This window comes from Giraffa tippelskirchi, chromosome 14, assembly GCF_054371585.1.
Source record: "Giraffa tippelskirchi isolate mGirTip1 chromosome 14, T2T-mGirTip1v1.2.pri, whole genome shotgun sequence".
Taxonomy (NCBI): domain Eukaryota; kingdom Metazoa; phylum Chordata; class Mammalia; order Artiodactyla; family Giraffidae; genus Giraffa; species Giraffa tippelskirchi.
Genome location: NC_137288.1, coordinates 46,695,807 through 46,712,887, shown reverse-complemented (window position 1 = coordinate 46,712,887; position 17,081 = coordinate 46,695,807). Strand labels below are relative to the sequence as shown.

General features: G+C 44.6%; 1 long non-coding RNA gene across 1 annotated transcript in view; it reads left to right on the top strand.

The window, feature by feature from the left end:
• Window positions 1-12,544: 12,544 nt before the first annotated feature.
• Window positions 12,545-17,081, top strand: part of LOC145534686 (uncharacterized) — a 36,551-nt gene continuing 32,014 nt past the window's right edge. Inside the window, exon 1 of the long non-coding RNA XR_014074870.1 lies at window positions 12,545-12,686. This is a non-coding gene — a long non-coding RNA (uncharacterized LOC145534686). The remainder of the gene's footprint in view (window positions 12,687-17,081) is intronic.

Below are 17,081 nucleotides of genomic sequence, written 5' to 3'. Positions count from 1 at the left end.
CTTCCACTCACTTCATGAAAACAGAAACCACATCTGTCTTGTTCACCACGAGGTCCCCTCTGCCCATGTCTGCATTATCGCTAAGACTTACTGAGCATTTACTGTCATCCAGGCACCTTTGCCCTTTCTAGGTATTAACTCCTCTAAGCTTATAATACAGACTATAATGGAGATACGTCAACAGCTGCCCCGGCTGCCCCCTGCCTTTTTTTTTTTTTTTTCGGCTGCACCATGAAGCTTGCAGGATCTTAGTAATAGTTCCTGGACCAGAGATGGAATCTGTGTCGCTGGCAGTGGAAGCATGGAGTCCTAACCACTGACAGCCAGGCAAGTCCCAATAGCCCTGTTTTTAAGATTGTAAGGAAAGTGAGGCACAGGGAGATGGAAAACTTGCTTTTGTAACGTCAGACACAGACAGCTGCTGTCTTCCTGTGCCTGGTGCTGTGTCTAGCACAGGAAGACATGTTCATGGGGCCCCCCAACATTCTAGGCGCTGTGCTAGGCCCTTTAAGTGAACAGTCTCACGTCATTTTCACACAATACTTCCTGCAGGAGAATCTCATGTTGCTCATGTTAAGGAACAAGTGGGTCAGAGAGGTCAAGGTCACGCCCAAGTTATGGGTTGGTAGGGGGCACTACCTGAATCTACTCCCTAACCAAGGGACTGGGGACTTCCCAGATGGCACTAGTGGTAAAGAACCCACCTGCCAATGCAGGAGACCTTATAGATTCGAGTTTGATCCCTGGGTTGGGAGGATCCCCTGGAGGAGGGCAAGGCAACCCACTCCAGTATTCTTGCCTGGAGAATCCCATGGACCGAGGAGCCTGGTGGGGCTACAGTCCATGGGGTCTCAAAGATTCAGAAATGACTAAAGTGACTTACTTAGCATGCATGCACTCACCAAGGGACTGACCTGGATCAGGGCAAGCGTTTAGAGTTCAGAGGATGGGGTGGTGAAGGAAGTCTTCTCCCAGAAAGAGTGGATGGATTCTCCAGAAGGAACCAGATTCAGATCAGTGGGGAGCATGAGAAAGAGGAGGAAATGCAGTGGGAAGGTGGTATAGGACCCTTGTTGGGTGTTGGCACCCTTGTTGGCAGCCTCCTGGCTGGAGGGAAGGGCATGTGTGGGTCGGCAGGGGCTGGGACAGGGCAGAAGGGAGATCTGGGATAGATTATAAAAGGCCTTGAGTACCAGGCAAAGGAGGCTAGTTCCGGAAGGACGAGACTCCACAGAAATAAGCTGGCCACATTTGGAGGGCTTAATGTATCTGGATCTCTGGCCGGGTCCAAACAAATGATAAGCCTGGCATGGCCTTTCGTTTCTTCAAGCTTTAGTTATATTGAGTTACATAACCTCTTTAATCAAGGCCACTGGAAAATTACACAAAACGTTTGTTTCATATGGCATGGGAAAATGTAACAGCCTTGCAGAGGGATGCCAGCGCCTCCTTCCCTCCCTCACTTTCTTCTCGTACTTTTCAGTCACCGGGCGCTCTGAAGTTGCACTGCCCTGTGACTGTGGAAACGGAGCGGGCAGTGAGGCACAGGGTGCGGACTTGCAAGGTAGCAGGAGAGCTCAGTGCTGCTAGAAAGTGGTCATTTCCGTACCAGGGACCCTGGGGTTCCGGCCCCAGAGCTCTCTGTGCCACTGCCACTAATTTGGGCTCTAACTGCGTGCGTGACCTTTAACACTCATGCTGACGACTCCAAGGTTTTGTTTTTCCACCTGTGCAAAGGAAGACCTAGTTCTGCTGCCTTTGCTCGAATGAGCGAGGGGGTTTGCTGAAGGCCAGTGGGAACCCAGACATCACGCAAGCAGCAGAGTTACCACTCTGGGTAGAACCAGTTGGTGGAAGCACTTCCCTATTGGCTCCATTATGAAGGCAACATCTCACTCAGCACCAGACCTGCTCTGCCTGTTACTGGGAAGCCTGGATGGGGATGGAGGCAGGGGGAGGAAGCGGCAGTGGAATAAAGACATCTAGACCGTTTATTGCTCTTTTGTTAGTGTTTCTTATTTTGTTTGCTGTGTTTCCCGGACCTATGTGTGTATGCTCATTTGTGTCTGACTCTTAGCAACCCCATGGACTGTAGCCCGCCAGGCTCCTCTGTCCATGGGATTTTTTTCAGGCAAGAATACTGGAGTGGGTTGCCATTTCCTCCTCTGGGAGATCTTCCCAACCCAGGGATCGAACCCAAGCCTCTTACATCTCCTACATTGGCAGGCAGATTCTTTACCACTAGCGCCACCTAAGAAATCCCTCCAGACTTTTGGAAAGTTAAAAAAAAAAAAATGTAAGTGGAGTATCTGACAGCTTGTTCTTGGATGAAAAGTATCTAAACTTAGCCAACGGTAAAAGTCAGAAGATGGTACTGGTATTTAGCGCTCTAATTTAGTATGTAAATCTTTGTATTTCTTTTTTTTTTTGATTGTTTTATTTTTTGGCCACACCTTGAGGCAGGTGGGATCTTTGTTCTCCCAACAAAGATTGAGCCCACACACCCTTCAGTGGAAGTGAGGCGTCTTAACCACTGGACCACCAGGGAAGTCCTTATATTTCTTTTTTGGAAAATTTTTTTTTTTTTTAAGGACAAAGGGCAAAAATAATTTCTTAAATTACCAAAAATTAATTGTTAAAATGTCCTTCATAACTGTTGCAGAATCTTCTCTCACTTGTTCTAAGCCTCAGAAAAGTCAAATCTGAAGGAGACATGGGGTGGATTGCGGGTCACGTGGAACTTACCATGGAGGGGCAGACTCGTTTGAAAATAGGTTGGGGATTTTCCTCAAAACTCTACATATTTTCCAAATGGATATTTGGAAACCTTTGATTAGGCAAGCCGGCTTTCTTGTTTTCCTGTCCCCTTACAAGATTCAAACTCAGTTGGCCACCCATTGATACGAATCTGTAAATAAACTAAACCCTCCCTTTGAACACACTAGTCCCTCACTTGCTATCTTATAAAGATGTTTGGGAAAGAGACTCAGCAGAGGCCAGTGTGTCTGCCCTTTGCTAAGCAGATCTGGAAGGCGACAGGTCTCTTGGAGAGGACTCAGGGAAGGACAGACCACAAAACATGCCTGTAGAATCTGGCTCCCTGACCCCTTCCTTTCGCTGCACCACTGTGTGTGTGGGTGGGTGGGTGGTGGAGAGTGTTTGTAGTGTGTGTGGGCGTTGATAGTGGAAGATGCTGATTCTGTAGAGATTGATATTTTCATTGAGCCTTGTGCCCTGTGGTGGGACGGGAGAAATGTGGACAACAGAATTTTAAAAAATATTATTTGGAAACTTCCCTGGCAATCCAGTGGTTAAGACTCTGCCCTCCTAATGCAGGAGGCACAGGTTCAATCCCAGGTTGGGAAACTAAGATCCTGTATGCTGCATGGTGTGGCCAAAAAATAAATAAATAGAATAAAAATATTTTTATTGAGATATAATTGACATATAACATTATATTAGTTTGAGGTGTACAACATAATGATTTGATATTTGTGTGTATTGGGAAATGATCACTATGTCCATCGCCACACATAGCTACAAATCTTTTTTGCTTGTTATGAGAACTTTTAAGAACTGCCTTTATAGCATCTGTCAAATATACTACTGAGTATTATTGATTATAACAACCATAGTGTACATTACATCTCCATGACTCTTTACAATTTTTATTTTAAAGTTATCATATTACCTAAACACAAGTTTTCTTTCTGCTCCCTTCCCGCACCTTCCAGTGTGCCACGTTTTCTCTCATGTCTTCATTTCACTACTTTCTTTAAATGGCTCCTTTCTGCTTCCATCTTCTGTAATTTTCTTATCATCATCTCCTTTTTCTCTATTTTTTACTTTTTTATTTCCCCCCTATTTCTCCTCATCCTACTACTACACTTTCTCGCTCCCTCTTATTTTTTTCTCTCTTGCTACTCTCCCTGGGAGCTGGAAGTTGAAGAACTTGAACTTTACCTAGAGCAGAGCCGGAAGCATCAGTTATACTGATATCATGTCTCTTTGAAATAAAGACTGTCGGCACGAGAGATTGGTGGAGTTTATTGTAGTACCTGTGCCCAGGCTCCACTTTTGTTCTCAATTCTGAACTGACCTCGTGATTTTAAGAGCTGCTCATTAAATGGAGGTGGCTATCTTTTTCTATCTTTCTATCTGGGCTTCCCAGGTGGCGCTAGTGGTAAAGAGCTTGCTGGCCAATGCAGGAGAGGTAGAGAGGTGGGTTTGATTCTTGGGTCAGGAAGATCCCCTGGAGTAGAGTGGCAACCTGCCTCAGTATTCTTACCTGGAGAATCCTGTGGACAGAGGAGCCTTGTGGGCTACAGTCAATGGGGTTGCACAGAGTCGGATACGACTGAAGCGACTTAGCAGGCTTGCATGATGGCCAATCTTTCTAGCAGGTGGTGAGCTGGACAGGAGCAGAAGTGCCAAGTGGGTGATAAGGATTTGGTGAGAAAGTTGTGTTGGAGCCAGTTCAGGCTGATTTGCATTCTCTTTACCTGATGGTTACAGTGGGGATCCCCAGAGTTTTATGAATGTGAAGGGAAGCTTTAAAAGTAATTTGTGCAAAGTAAGATGTCACAGTTCCATAAAACTGGTAAAATAATCAGGCTGGGGGTATGGGAGTCTGGAGAACAGAGATGACCTAAGCTAAGGACTGTCTGAAAGCATTTTCCATTTTCAGTGTTCAGCAACTCCGAACCCCCAGTCGCTATTTCCTATTTGTCTCTACATTCATGTTCCTGCCAGCAAAGTCTGGGCTTCAGCACAGTAGTCAGGGCTCAAGGGTGAGACTAGGTCTGAATTCCAGCAAGATAACCTCTCCAAGGCTCACTTACCTCGACCACAAATAGGTACAATAGGGCTTGTTGTTTAAGTAGATGATCTGAGGAAAATGCTGGGTGCTGTGTCTGACCATAATAGGTGCTCAGATTGTAATCATTATTATTACCCACTATTGAGGAAGTCCTGGGTCTCAAGAGGACTTACTCTTCCTCCCTCCTTCAGGGAGAGTCAGAGGAATCCAAGCTCCACCCCAGGCTGGAGCCCAGGCTGGTTTTGCCCTCTTCATAGTGAGCCAAAAACTATGTTGAGGGAAGACTTAAAAAAAAAGAGTCTTTTGGGACTTCCCTGGTGGTCCAGTGGTTAAAACTTCACACGTCCACTCCAGGGGGTATGGGCTCAATTCCTGGTTGGTGTGGTGAGGTCCTGCATGATGGGTGGTATAGCTAAAAAATAGAGAATTAGTTTTAAAAATTCGATTACCAAAAAATGTTTTCTTTTAGTGTTGAGATAGATGTTTCCTCTTTTGTCAGTAATCTATTACTGTGTAACAAGTCAACTCCAAATGGCCTCAAACAATAACCATTTTTATTTACGCGTGACTCTGTGGGTCAGTAATTTGGGTTGGGCTCAGCGGGACAGTTCTCTTGGTCTTGTCTGGGTCTGCTGGTGGGTCAGTGGGGTGAGGGGTCTCTTCTTGCGGTCTGTCATCCTCCAGAAGGCAAGCCTGGGCTCTCCCCAAGGAGGCAGCATTATCAGAAGGCAGTAGCAGAAGCTGCAAGAAGTTTTGAAGCCTAGACGGGAACATTGCCCTTCTGCCACAACCAGCTGAATCAGATTCAGACTCTAGGTAAACAGGCTTTAACTCTTGATGGTGAAACACAGCCAAGCCCCTCTGAGAAGGGATGTGCATGCAGGAGGGGGAGAAATTATTGTGGCCACTTTTGGCCTATGATTTATATACCAAAGTCCAACTCTGGCCATAGTCAAGTACATCCCTCCTCCAGAGAAAACACTTCTTGGGACTTCCCTGATGGTCCAGTGGCTAAGAATCCGCCTTCCAATGCAGGGGACATGGGTTTGATCCCTGGTCAGGGAACCAAGACCCCATATGCCTGGGGCAACTAAGCCGGAGAGTCACAACTAGAGAAGACTTCGAGCTGTAATGAATACCCAGTGCAGTCAAAACAAACAACAAAAATACAAACCAAGCAAAGGGGTATAAAATGGTGATGGAGGAATTATCTCAGCCATTTTTGCCAAAACCTATCCCAACCTTAATCTTCGACATAATGTTTCTCTTTCCCCTCCCGATTCTATATATCATGTAAAAAAAATAATTCCTCCCTGTATTTGTTAACCTGTGCATCATGTCCTGAGCTGCTTCCACCATTCAACTCTCCCCTGGGAGAAAATGGTCAGGCATCCACTTAAAGCTGGAACTCCTCTGCGTCGCTCCCTATTCCACACCTTTCTCATGAAAAGCCAATAAAAAGGTGAGGCCGGGCTGTAGCAAATTCCCTCTTGGGTGCTCCTATCTATTTTTCATAAGAGTCCACACACACAAGTCACTGTTTAACTTCCCAGGTATTATATTTTACTTTCTGATGTCTTAGTCACTTCCAGAGTCCTGAAAATTAAGTTGGGGGGCTAGGTGAAAATGACTATCTCTCACATTCTGCCCAGTCTCTGGCTTAGATGGAAAGAAAACTAGCCATTCCCAAGTCCCCATGGCCTTTCCTACTTGAGTTAGAATATGCATAAAATATTGTATTCAAATGTTGCTTCAACAGTTCATGGATATTCTGGTCATCTTAAAGTTTTTCAGTCTACCAATTGTTAGAAGCTGTGAAGTTGTTTTCTTCAGATGTAAAAATACACCTTAAATGTATTAAATATATATATAAGAAAGTCCTCTTCCATAAAGATGAAATGATTTCAAACCTTTAGAAGTGACCAGAAATCAAGTGGGAAATGTGGAGCATTACAAGGGAAAAATGAAAAAGGCCCATTTGTATATTAAGTTATTTTGCAATTTTCCTTCAAAAAAAGGAAGAAAACCCCCAAAGGCTTTCCACCCAAAACAGCCTCAACAATGCTGAGTTTTTCTCTGCACCCTGACTGTCCTTGGTCCACATTCCCAGCTGATTCTTGTGACCCAAATATCTGTTTACTTCCAGAAGAAACATGTAAAAGGAAACACTCAAGGACGCCTCTTTCAACATTGACCTTCACAACATTTTGGCTCATTCAGCTCAGCTACTTAAGAACCAACCAGACACCCAAACTCTAAAGGGGTTTGGGGGAGGCCACGGGAGTGAGAATAATAGCCCTTGTGCACTTTAAAAACTATATTTTATTAAAAAATTACAAAAAAAATTTTTTTGGCCTCACTGTGTGGCATGAGGGACCTCAGATGAACACATGCCCTGTGGAGTGGAAGCAGGGTCTTCATTACTGGACCACTCTCATTGCAAAAAGCAAAGAGGATCTAAACAGCCTCTTGATGAGTGTGAAAGAAGAGAGTGAAAAAGCTGACTTGAAGCTCAGCATTCAAAAAAATAAGATCATGGCATCTAGTTCCATCACTTCATGGCAAATAGTTGGGGAAAAAGTGGGAACAGTGACAGTTTTCTTGGGTTCCAAAATCACTGTGGATGATGACTTCATCCTTGGAAGAAAAGCTTATGACAAACCTAGACAGCATATTAAAAGCAGAGACATCACCTTGCCGACAAAGGTCTGGACAGTCAAATCTGTGGTTTTTCCAATAGTCATGTATGGATGTGAGTGTTGGGCCATAAAGAAGGCTGAGCACTGAAGAACTGATGCTTTTGAATTGTGGTGCTGGAGAAGACTCTGAGAGTCCCCTGGACAGCAAGGGGAATCAAACCAGTCAATCCTAAAGGAAATCAACCCGAATATTCATTGGAGGGACCGATGCTGAAGTTGAAACTCCAATACTTTGGCCACCTGATGTGAAGAGCCAGCTCACTGGAAAAGACCCTGATTCTGAGAAAGACTGTGGACAGTAAGAGAAGGGGACAACAGAGGACAAGATGGTTGGATGACATCACCGACTCAATGGACATACATTTGAGCGAGCCACAGGAAACAGTGAAGGACATGGAAGCCTGATGTGCTCCAGGCGGTGGGGTTGCAAAGAGTCGGACAAGACTCAGCAACTGAACGACAACTACCGCCACTGGACCACCAGGGAAGTCCACCCCTTGTGCACTACTACAAGCATCTCTCACAACTCTACACAGCTCTGTAAAACCTGAGACTTATTCCCCATCAACTTGAATTAGCTTCTTAATCTTTCTCAGGCAGTTGTACCATATGGATGAGGCGACAGGGTGTCATAGTTCAAATCTGGACTGCGGAGCCTGACTGCCTGGCTTTGAATCTGGGATCACGGCGAAGCTGGGTAACTTTGGATAAGTTGTCCCACCTCTCCGCGTCTCAGTTTCTTCATCTGTACAATGGCAGTAAGAATAGTACCTCCCTGATTGTGATTGTGAGGATGATGTGATTAGAAGCTTGCCTGGTACTCAGAAATGTTATATGTATTCAATAAATTAGTTCAGAATGAGAGGAAATTTTAAACATCTCTTTGGTGTATCTATGCATCCAAAGGGAACATGAATACATTAAAATACCTGGTCAACCTGAAGGGGTGTTGTGAAGAGAGGCTTTGCTTCTAGTAAGTGTCCTTGCTGAGAAAAATTGTTTTCTGGCGAGATGGTATAATTATTATAATGACTATAAAATAGTATGTATAATATATAATACTTTAAGACTCTCCTTGAGGAAAAAGGATATATTATTCCATTTCCTTAGGCATTCCACTCTCCTGTGGATGATCATTAATGTTTTGTTTTTTGTTTTTGTTTTTTCTTTCTTTTTTTGGCCACATGGTACAGCATGTGGGATTCTTAGTTCTCCCACCAGGGGTTGAACCCACATCCCCTGCAGGAGAAGCTAAGAGTCCCAGCCCCTGGACTCCCAGGGAAGTCCTAATCATTAACCTGTAAGTGGATGAGAGCTTTGGAGTGAGATATACGTGTGTCACTCACACTCTGTTAACTTTTGAACTGGCCTCAGTTTGCTCATCTGTAAAATGGATGAATGTTTAATGAAAACATTAGAAGAAACAAACAAGTAAGTGTTTTAATAGTCGGCTTAATAAAATCTATTATTATAGTTATTATAAATGTTTCCCCTAATCTCAGATCATTCTTTCCAGACTCAAGCTCTATGAAAGTGCTTACTTTATCTCATTCCTACAAGGGTCACTTATGATAATCAGCAAGTGGTGGTTGTTGATAATATAATGATGATTGATACCAGAAATTCTGGAACTTTTTTGGAGGGCCAAAGGCAGAACAAAAAAATTCTGGCCTGAAACATCCCAGAAGATTCATTCTGAGGCCAAAAGGAAAGTGGAGATACGAAGGAAGCCTGTGCGCTTTTCATTTCCAAAACAATTCTTTGGTCAACAGCCCCATTCTTGATCAAAAGGGTTGATTTATTACCTGACTCATGTTACTGTTGAAATATGGGCTCTGTGATGTTATATTTAAACCTAGTTTCTTCAAGATGTTATTTTCTACCTTTACATGAACAGTAATTAATGTTAAGGGCTTCCCGAGTGACTCAGACAGTAAAGAATCTGCCTGCAATGCAGGAGATCCGGGTTCTATCCCTGGGTTGGCAAGACCCCTGGAGAAAGAAATGGCAATCCACTCCAGTATTCTTGCCTGGAGAATCCCATGGACAGAGGAGCCTGGCGGGCTACAGTCAATGGGGTCTCAGAAGAGTCAGATGCCGCTGAGTGACTAAGCCACCAAATGAAAAAAAGCCCCATTCTTGGCTTTGCCACTGAGTGGCTGGGAAAACCATCTGCCTTCTTTTGAGCCCTGGTTTCCTCATTTAAAAGCTGCGAGGTTATCATGAAGGTCCTCTCTACCTCCGAGATGCTTGAGGAAGTCCCAGATGAAACTAGTCCTAACCAGGTCATCCACTTCTCAGACGTGGAAAGGAAACCAAACAGCCAAGATGAGGAATTTCCTTTCAACAAATATCTTGTAATTATGCTGATTTTTAAGCCACATAATCAGTCTAAAAGCAAATCCCATCTCAGTGGAATTTATAAAAGGATTAGGAAATGGAGAAGACGGGGGGCATGTTAGCAAGTCCATTTGATTCCACTTCCTTTCCTCCTTTACTATTTTTTAACTGAATAGGGTGGAGAGCACAAACAATTCACTGACTTCTGCGCCTGTATTTAATTTTCTCTATTCCTGGCTGGCTAGTATCTGACCTACTTTTAAGATGCTCATCCCTTCCATTATGATTCACATGACTTTTGTCATCATAGACTATGGAGACTAAATATATGAACCAGGGCTGCTGTTGATGTATCCGATGTCCATCTCGTCAAAATCACCTCCCTGGCTACCCACTCCAGTATTCTTGTCTGGAGAATTCCATGGACAGAGGAGCCTGGCAGACTACCGTCCATAGAGTCGCGAAGAGTAGAAAATGACTGAGTGACTAACATTTGCCCTGACATTTAGCCAAACTCTGGATCACATTGCCCTGTACAAAAATAAGGCACTTTGAAGGGGATGATGTCCAGTTTTTTGCTTTTGGCTTTTGGAGAAGATAGGAAGTTAACTGATTTAAAATAGTGCAGATATTTGTGTAGCTCTTCAAGTGTCGGAGCACCCTCACAGGCATGACCATCCTGGTTTCACTTCTCCAAGATAGGTCCTGTGAGCACACTTCTTTTCTAAATAACTTATTTGTGTGCATGCTCAGCTGCTCAGTCATGTCCAACTCTTTGTTACCCCAAGAACTACAGCCCGCTAGGCTCCTCCGTCCACAGAATTCTTCAGGCAAGAATACTGGAGCGGGTGCCATTTCCTCCTCCAGGGGATCTTCTAGACCCAGGGATCGAACCCTTGTCTCCTACGGCTCCTGCATTATCTGTGGATTCTTTACCACTGAGCCACCTGGGAAGCCTAATGGTCTATTTAGGGTCGTATACATCAAGGCCCTCAGCTCTGGCTGGTGAGGGAGATGAGCATATCCTTTAGAAGTTAATTCTGCAGATAAATAAGAGAGACACTATAGAAGCCCACGTCCCACAAAAGGCAGGAGATGGGGAAGTGTGGAGAATAGTAACCCTTTCATCTTCAAGGCAGGAAAAAATATTGCATGGGTCCAGGACAAACAAGCCATAAATTTCAGGCTTGAGCCCCACCAGAGCTGGCTGCTAAATATGGCCCAAATCAAGGCTGTCAGGACTGAGTCACTCTGCAGTCAAACGACATGAAAGGGAAGCTCTTCTCTACAGCCAGTGTCAGCTCTCAAGCTCCCGGCGGCTGAGCCTGTCTCTTCCATCTCTAGCTTCGATGCTTAAGGGTTCCAGCATTGGAAAGTGACAGAGAAGTAGAAAATTGATGATGACCAAGAAGGTCTTATACACTGGGGGGAACAGGGTCCCCCTGGAGCCAGAACTTGTTGGTTGTAAACCCTTCAGAGCTAGACCGAGAGAAAGAAACAGATTTCTGGGGGTGGGGTGGGGGATGGATTCTGTTGTTTACGGCTGTTTGGTCTTAAAAGACCAAAATGAGCCTGTAAAGCTCTGGCTCTTAGAGATTACAAGGAGAATCACTTTGGTGTAGCCAGATACATCCTCTGTTTCTCTTTATTTTCTTTGTTTTTTTAAAATCCCAGATTTTCTATGCTGATACCATAAGAAATTATATAGACAGATTTATAGGTTCAGATCCTGTGTGTATTTTAAATAGTGAGGGCCAATATTTATTAAGCAATTACTCCTGCCAAGACTATTCTAAATGCAATAACCTGGGTGGTGGGTACCATTATTATTGCTGTGTCCATTTTATAGATGAGAAAAATGAGACACAGGAGTTGGGTACAGTTGAGTTCCACACCCGTCCTGTGGTTAAGACTCCTCGCCGCCAATGTAGGGGGCGAGAGTTTGACCCCTATTCAGAGAAATAAGATCCCATCTCCTGGGCAGCGTGGCCAAAAGGAAAATAAAGAAAGAAAGAAAGAAATGGAGTACAGTTGGTAAGTAGTAAAATTGGAATTTGAACCCAGGTCATGTGTTTCCAGAATCTGCTGACATAACTACTAAGTTATAGTGCTTTTTAGTAGTATATAGGCCAGGTTTGTATTCATAAGACAGGTAAAAAAAAATCAAACCATGTAATGGAAAATTCTTCATGAAGGTGTCCTTGGAGACTCGGATTCTGAGTTCAAAGCCAAAAGGAATTGATAGGCCACTTCTCTTTTCTTTTTAATTAATTAATTAATTTTAATTGGAGGCTAATAACTTTACAATATTGTAGTGGTTTTTGCCGTACATTGACATAAATCAGCCATGGGTGTACATGTGTTCCCCATCCTGAACCCCCCTCCCACCTCCCTCCCTGATAGGCCACTTCTTATGTTGCCTGTCACAGTCCAAGATGTCAGAGGGCAGAGGGCAGCCTGGTCCCCAGCCTCACACCCCTTATGCAACCCACTAGACACACTCACAGAAAAACAGAGCCTGTCTCCTATGGGGTTGAAAGTGTGCTGGTGTATTATGTGTGGTGGTGGGGAGCGGAGGCAACCAAGGTGTCAAACGCTAGGGGACAAGGTAAGTTAGAGAGTGTTAGTTGCTCAGTCATGTCTGACACTTTGTGACCTCATGGACTATAGCCTGGCAGGCTCCTCTATCCATGGGATTCTCCAAGCAAGAATACTGGAGTAGGTTGTCATTCCCTTCTCCAGGGGATCTTCCCCACCCAGGAATCGAACCTGGGTTCCCTGCATAGAAGGTGGATTCTTTACCATCTGAGCCACCAGGGAAGCCCAAGGTAAGTCAACTCTGGTGGATATAAACTATGGAATTCTGTCTGGCTTTCGGAAGTGAGAAATTTGATATAGATACACCAACATGTATTTAAAAGGCATACTGTCAATTGAAACAGTAAGATGTAGAACAAAGTCTCTAAGACCTCCATCATTAATTAAAATAGATGAAAAATATGGGGATTTCCCTGGGGGCCCAGTGGTTAAGCATGTGCTTCCACTGGTGGGGGCATGGGTTTGATCCCTGGTCGGATAACCAAGATCTCACAAGCCAATGGTGCAGCCAAAAAAATAAAAACAATTAGGAAGAAAATATGTATACAAAACACCACAATGTATTTTTCGAAGACATATATCCTCAGAGGTTTAAGAAGAGGAAAGGATTTGGAACCAGATTCTTAAAACAATAATAATAATAAAAAGAGAAGAGAAACTATTTGAAAGTGACATGGTCCACACTGGGAATGTGGATGGTAAGTTGTTAAATGTCATAGCACTTATTCTTTCATTCATTCACTCAGTCACCTAACCTACTATACACAGCCAAGGGGATGAGAGACAGTGGCGGGGGTGGGGTAGGGCGGGGAGTGCAAAGACTTTGGTGCCAGGAGACTGGTCCTGCTTCCACAATGATTTGCTGGGGGGGCCTTGGTTAACCCTCTAAGGACTAAATTTCCTAATTTACAAATTGGAAATGACATTTAATTAATTTAATAGAATTGTGTGTGAAGAATGTATGCAAAGCTCCTCGCATGCATTTCTTGATCCAGAGCCTATATAGAAAGCCCATGGTTAAACAGTGGGGCTTCCCTGGTGGCTTAGATGGTGAAGAATCTGCCTGCAATACAGGAGACCTGGGTTTGATCTCCAGATGGGGAAGATGTCCTGGAGAAGGGAATGTCTACCCACTCTAGTATTCTTGACCGAAGAATCCCGTGGACAGAGGAGCCTGGCGGGCTATAGTCCATGGAGTTACAAAGAGTTGGACATGACTGAGTGACTGACGCTAACTAATAGTAAACAGTAACTCTTAACTCTGCTATATTGGTGATTGAAACAAAGTCCCTGCAGTCTGATGGAAGAGATAACTTTAGATACATCAGTGTACCAAAAAGTTGAATTATCAAAATTAGTGCAACAAAGGTATCAAAAGTGCTACCAGATCGTTTGAAATATTCAGGACTTATCATGGTGTCTCACTGATAGGACTTCGGAGATGATGAAGATATTGAAAAACTCAGATGGCAAATTGAGGAGAACAGCCATGAACACCTAGGTAACAGTGTCCAATCTTCTCATGGCTTGTGGAAGTAATGACACCAGTAGGCTAGTGAATGTTGAGGTCCAGCCGGAGCACCAATACAGGGGTCAGAGGAGGGTAGGGGCCTCAGAAAGTAGCCTGTAGGCTGGTAGGATCATTGACTCGATGGACATGAGTTTGAGCAAGCTCTGGGAGTTAGTGATGGACAGGGAAGCCTGGCGTGCTGCAGTCCATGATGTTGCAAAGAGTCAGAGATGACTGAGCGAATTAACTGAACTGAACTGAACTGAGGCTGGTAGGAGGGTTGGAGGGCTGGAGGGAAGTATGGATTAAATAAACAGAATAAACATTGGAGGGATGAGAACATAAGATCTGACCAGGGACTGAGAGGAGACCCCAAGGCTAGAGAAAGTGATCTTGTTCAACCCTGCCCCCTTTGGATAAACAGAAGACTTTCATAGCCTCCCCACCCCCACACACCAGTCCTGAAGACGTTCATTTACCTCTCTGAATTGGGGCTGGCTCCTAGCTATCTTCTGTGGCTCTCCATTCACCCAAACGTTATCGGTTTTTCTTTCCGTAATTATTATTGGGACAAGGGTGGAGGCATTTGTTTTCATTCCTCCTGACCCCACCCCTACATAAAATTATCATACAAACTATGCTTTTCAAGTTTCACCCACCCTTCCCCGGAAATTCGGAATCCCTCCCTCCCTACCACTGTCTAACCCTAGACCATTGATTGCAAAATAAGTAGTGTTGGTGGGGGAGAGATAAGCTCCCCAGGAAGATAGGTTAGGGCCAGATAAGAGGGCCTTAGATGTTGCTAACATCTCTGCTACTGTAACAACCCCCACCCCAGGCACAGATTATTTCTACAGGAAGTGGGCAAAGAGGGCCCTTTAAGGGCACACGGGAGTGGAAGGAGCCTACCTTTGAGGGACCCCTTTCAGCTCTCAGCCCTTGTTGGATGGGCAGGAGGGAGTCAGATAGATGAAAGAATTTGGTTTGGTCAACCCCGAGGCTGGGGACTTGAGAAGCTTGTTGAGACAAGATCTGTCTCAGCCCACTAGCTTTTCTGATTCCAGAAAACTGGAAGAAAAGAATTCTTCCCATTTTGTAAGCTCTACAACCTTCGCTCCTTAAAGAGAAGGAGTGTCTTCAGTTTTAACTTACCATCCTGGGTGGGTGGGTATGGGGTGAGAGGGGATTCCCCAAATCATTTCAATATTACAAATGGCAGAATATAAAAATAGAAAGTTCTCAAAATTTTGTTGCAACAAAATTTGCATAAAAATGAACGCTCTGAGGCGGGATAAGATGCTTATTATAAAGAAGCTCAAGTCTTTCTTGCTTTGGGCTAGATGGAGACCTAGGTTCGATCCCTGGGTTGGGAAGATACCCTGGAGAAGGGAATGTATCTACCCAGTGTCGTGGCACTGGCCATCTATGCTGATTGCAAAGAAGTATTTCTTAGTAAACGCAGTTTGTTTGGTAGGCAGGATCTTCAGTACATGGAGTCCATGGAATAATAATAATAGTAAAATGTAGTGGCTGAACAAAGATTGGGATCTCTTATTTTAAAAAGTTTGTTGAGGGAATTCTCTGGTGGTTCAGTGGTAAAGACTCTGTGATTCTAGTGCAGGGAGCATGGGTTCAATCCCTAGAGAGTTAAGATCCCACACACTGCAGACAAAAAATAAAATTAAAAAATTAAAAAAAAAAGCTGTTTATAATGAGAATGCTCTAGATTCACAATTTGTTTCTCCAATTTAAAGGGATCCATCCTTTGGCCATTAGTAAGACATACATATTAAAAAATAAAAAGTTTGTTGACTAATTGAAAGAGAGTGCAGTCCTGCTAAGCAATGGCAGGTAAAGACACTGGAGAGAGGCAGAAGCCGGGCAGAGCGCCTTCTCTCCAAGGAAGAGTCACAGTCAAGACCGCTGCATCTGGGAGAGAAGAAGGCAAGGCAGAGGTGTCCCGCCACACTTCTGATTGTCTTTGAGTGGTGGTCACCATGTGTAACCAACCTTAGGAAGAGTGCTGAGTCTCCATCAGGCTTCCACTTCTATATTTGGTGTCAGTTGGAACCTGCCCACTCAATGTACATGTTTGCAAGTACAAACTCCTCAGCCTGGAACCCCCCTCCCCATCCCGCTCCCACAGCACTCTCAGACCAGAGCAGCTACGTTCAGGTTATCTCTGTTCAAGATTTGATAGTTACTCTCTTCTTTTTTGGCTGTATTGGTTCTTTGTTGCAGCGCCCAGTCTTTTCTAGTTGTGGTGCGTGGTCTTAGTTACCCCAAGGCACATGGGATCTTAGTTCTCTGACCAGGGATCAACTCACGCCCCCTGCATTGGAAGGCGGATTCTTAACCACTGGACCACCAGGGAAGTCTCTCTCATTCAGTTTTGAATTTTGATGATAAGACTTCATCCACCCATTTTATCCAGTCATTCGACAAATGTCTTTGTGAAGGTATTGTGCAGCCTGGGGCCCTCCATCTCTGAGCCCAAGGTCTGTGACGTGGAAGATGCCCTAAGCATTGCACTACCAGCTCAGTGGCAGTGACAGGATGAGGAAACTTGGTACCAGAGCAACCGCAGTGACAAACTGCAATTAACCAGTGTTTGTCCCGGTGGTTGAAAGTGAAAAAGTGAAGTCCCTCAGTCGTGTCCGACTCTGTGACCCCATGGACTGTAGCCTACCAGGCTCCTCCATCCATGGGATTTTCCAGGCAAGGGTACTGGAGTGGGTTGCCATTTCCTTCTCCAGGGGATCCTCCCAACCCAGAGATCAAACCCAGATCTCCCACATTGTAGGCAGATGCTTTACCATCTGAGCCACCGAGAGCTTCCTAACCCTGACTGGCTGAGAGGAGAGGGGCCTGACTGGGGCGGGCAGACAACTATGCTGCTGAGGGATGGCTAGATCATTAGGTTTAAAGAGTCATGGGCAGAGTCAGCCTGAGACAGTGGTCTCTCCCAGAGGTGTAGCTCCCCACAGCTTCTGCTTATATACCCGGATTTGGGCTCCCACCCATCCTATTTCAAGAAGTGGACCAAGTAAGGGTTTGGGAGTGGGTCTTGAGCACAAAATTCTTACACATAATGCTTTTCTGTATTGTGGGCATC